This window comes from Olea europaea, unplaced genomic scaffold (genome assembly GCF_002742605.1).
Source record: "Olea europaea var. sylvestris unplaced genomic scaffold, O_europaea_v1 scaffold1204, whole genome shotgun sequence".
Taxonomy (NCBI): Eukaryota; Viridiplantae; Streptophyta; class Magnoliopsida; order Lamiales; family Oleaceae; genus Olea; species Olea europaea.
In genome coordinates, this window is record NW_019229462.1 from 208,661 (window position 1) to 213,164 (window position 4,504).

Sequence of the window (4,504 nt, forward strand, 5' to 3'; positions counted from 1 at the left end):
TAATGTCAATCCAATACACGTATTGCCGAGTACGGATACAATTTCTATCTAAAAAGGTTAATTAATTTGCGTGATGGTTAAGATCATTTCCATTCGTGAACTTCTTCACGCTATTGTTACCCTAACATATTGCAAGGATCATCATTTTCAAATTTCTTAGTTATGTATTTTAGTATTCAAGGCTATGTATATAAACAATATAAAAATCAAGATCATCCAAATTTTTCTTGACTAGGATCTGTATATTCAGCATTAGGTTTGATCTCTTGTATTTAGTGCATTAAATTGATGTTTTTGTGGGAATAACGCAAGGATATTGGAACGCAACTGACTGTGAAGATAGCAAAACAAAAATAAAACATTGAATAGCAAAATATAAATAATAATAATAGTATTTCTAATTTCATTAAGAAAATCTATCATTAAGAACAGATGTGTCTACAAATATCAAAGAAGCTTCATTAACCAAAGTCTCTAGAACTGGACAAAAGGCCAAAAAAAGACGGACTAAACATAAATTTTTCCACGCTTAAATTGGAGTTGACCAATAATGGTGAGATACCTCACTATTTCTTCATCTCGGCATAAATCCTTCGAGTCCCAACCGCTATGGAGTATTCTCTTTTCTATACCCACTATTTTTGCAACCGTTTCTTCGAGTTTTACCTCGGCAACGTATGAAGCAAGATCTACTTCCAGATCTTTAATGTCCAGCTGACCCATGCCTTTGTCTCCCAAAAAGGCCGCGAGGGAATATTTCTTGTTCTTGATGTCATTGTCCAGAAGAATCCTGCTCTTTAGGAAGTCTATAAGTTTCCATTGAAGTTTGGATTCACGGTTGTTTGGATGCCCATGACTCTGCTATTGGAAAATCAACCTGCATTCCCTAGCAGAGATGACCAACGTATTCAAGAAGACACCCCCTTTAGTTGGGAATTTTGTATTGACATTGAATCCTATCATCTTCCTTTCTTTCTCTTCCTGGATCCATTTCTCCATTATCATTTTGTCAGTCGTCACTGTGGTGGTAGTAATTAATTTTTTCCGGCCAAGTGGACATATAACCTCATGTTTTTTGAGCTTTGTGGCCATTTTGATAGGGGGAGGGATTAAGCACAAGGTATTCACGGTTGGAAGAGATTTAGTGGAGGAAGAGTGAATGGGGAAAGTGAAGTGGATAACGTTCAGGGTGAGGGCCTATATAACAAATGAGGATGATAAGATGAAGTGGTAGTTGTGAAATGGTCCCCGTAACAGACCAAAAGAGAGGCAAAATATAGGTGCAGACTGCAGAGGTATCATTTCATTTTCATGGCCGCCTTACCTTTCTCCGCACGATATCTAGACCTAACCAATGTGGAAACACTCTAGCTTGAGGATCATTCATCCGTCCCAGCTAATTTTGGAAAGTCTCCAGCTCCCATGTGGCTAAATGGCTAATTTAGCCCTTGGAGAGGAAGAAATTCCAATCGGTGGGCTCAAAGGTGCAAAACTGGTAAGAGCAGATACGGTGATCTTCAGAATTGCTGGCACTCACTCCTTGTGGTCGAACCATGCGAAAGGTTAAAGAGTCCATTGCTATTTTTAACAGTAAAATGACAAAATATTATTATAAGTACATAAACTGGATTGTAATTCCTTTAACCTAAAAAAAAAAAAGTTTCTTAGGTATATATCGTATGACTTACATAAATTACTGTCTTAATGTGAGTTACAATATTTTACCAGCTTAAAGCTTGTCGGGCTAAAAAATCGAAATTTATTTATTAATTATTATTAACTTTATCCATTTTATATATTAAACGTTACAATTGAAAAGGAAAATGAAAAAGAAAAGGGACTGAAGTGACCATTGTTGAAATTTGGTACTTCAGTTCACTGATCTCTTCTACCTCCGTTGTGGTTGTGGTCGTGAAAGACAATTCTATTTTATCGTTCACATTTTGACACGTATTACATCATCAAAATTTTCAATTGCATCGTTGAATGGCATGGCTTGAATTTTACATCCCTATATAAAAGTCAAATACTATGTTACTTCTCATATAAAATGTAATTACGAAATAAGAAGTCATCGTGGTAGGCTTGTTACCTCATAATTGTCAATTAGGATGAGCCTGAAAGAAAGAAATTTACAAAAATAGAAAGATGGTTTTCTGTACGGTTTGCATAAATTTAAACAGGTAAAATTGAAAATTGGTCATTTTTTATTTAACTATTTTACGTTGGATACTGGCACGTGAATCTTGAAGATTTAAATAGTTGGATAATAGTATTTCTTTCAATAGTCAATTAGCTAGGTGAATAAGAATTAATTTTTATATATGCTTAGACTTATACACAAATAAATTATTAAAAAGTCATTGTTCCAAATGAAAGTTAACTCGATGGTAGTATGTTTGATTACAAGTCAAAGCATAACTTTTTCCTTTGAATTTACTGTAAAATATAACATGACATTCTTGGCCTGCTCAGTTTCTTGCTATCCGATTGCATGATAGGATTGCAAATGATATGTCATGATAGGAAAGGATTGCACGGTAGGACCGTTATAGTTTCGTGGCCTGCACACTTTCTTGCTATCCGATTTACTGTAAAATTATGGACCCTAGAGTCGGCCATTATATGCGACATAATTTAGCCATACCATGGAAAGCATCATCAGACTTACATTACTAATTACAATAAGGGCCTTGAGCAGCTCGATGACACCGGGTTCAAGGACTTCAACTTTATAAAATTAGTAATTATATAGGGCCTTACAAAAATAAATTAAGCTGCACACTGTTTTTGAATTATCTAAAGTTTATAGTTAACGACTCATGACTTGCTATTTAATAAGAACAAAACTTGAACAAATGGAAATTTATCAATAAATATAATTACGCTGCTCAATTAAAATTTCATCACATTTAGTCAGTGTTAGAGACTAAGAGTAAACAAACTATCGCATTTGCGAGACCTAGATAGTAGAGCTACTTTTCTAGTTATCATCTTCTCTTAGTTTTGATCTTCAATTAGACAACGTGCATACTAGGGAATTATTTTCCAAAAAAAGGACGCAAAGACAGGGCCGCTTAATTCCCATAAAAAAAAATATATATATGTGTGTGTGTGTGTGTGTGTGTGTGTGTGAAATTGAGCATGTAATGTGAATGATCTTCCAAAATAAACAACTGGGCCCCACTCGAATTTTGTGCCAAAGTTAGCCACTCAACCCATTTTTTCCAACATCCAACTATTTAAATCTTTGAGATTTAGACAATGAATACCAGAGTTTTCGATAGTTCTGGAATTTAAACGGTTGTAGGAAAAAATTAGCAAAATGTAGGAGTTTCTCTTTTCCCTTGAGGAAAGAAAAACAAAAGTCTAAGGACCAATGTGCAAATTATCCAAAAGATCATCCGATGAACGAATCGGCGACTTGAATAAGCAAAGTACCAATTGGATGCTCTCATGGATATTGATGGAATGAGAAGAATCAAGAAATGAGGTCAAAATGGGAGAAAACAAGTTTTTGGGAAGTCAGATTTTTAGGGGACTTTGATGAAAGTTTATGAATTTGTGTTGTTGAAAAGTTGATTAAATTTGTGAATTCCATTAAATGTGTAATTAACTGTTGATTTAATTTAAATTTTTAACTAATTTTTAAGCCACGTCAAATGGGCGAAGAAAGGAATAAGCAAAAAAAAAAAAAAATAATAATAATAATAAATAAAAAAATAAAAAAATTAGGAATTTATATGATTCATAGACTTCGCAAAATTCTTTGAAAAAGAAAAATAATGAGATTGAAAAAATATAAAAATATGAGAAAAATTACGGACTCTCATAACTTTTCACCATACAAAAAATTAATTGATTTCACCTTAATTAAATTTGACCCCAAAAAGAACAAACAAAATTATTATTTTGATTTTGAGTTCGAATTATCAAATTAACAACTTAATTAAACTAATCTAAAGGAAAAAACAACTTCAATGTGGAAATCAATTAAAAACAATCAAGAGTCCCAGTTCATTTTGTATTTTTTGTTCAATAATTATATTGGCGATCATTAGAATATGAGTAAAAGTCAATTGGTAATATTATTTGTCATAACAATACTCAAAGCCAAGAAATATGATAAAGAAATCAAGACAAGGAGAATTTGAAGTTGACCCGATAAATTTATAAATAAGATATGATGAATTTCTTTAATCTTCAATCCTTAATTCCAATAGCCCAAACATCTTCTTACTTGAGTTTCCATTATTTCTTGACTTCTCTTCATGATTTCTTCCAAAAGGAATTTTTTAAATTTTGGGTGAGCAACGAGTTGAGTTTTAAATTGTGATGACCAAGTAGTAACATATAGCAAAGTTAGGTGAGTAGAGAGTAACTTTTTTTTTTTTATCCCAAAGGCGATGTAAGATTGAGATTTAATGACAATAATGAAATATTCAAAATCGCACCATGACAAACAAGATTAATTTCATTTACCGAGTGCTCTTAACTAATATTT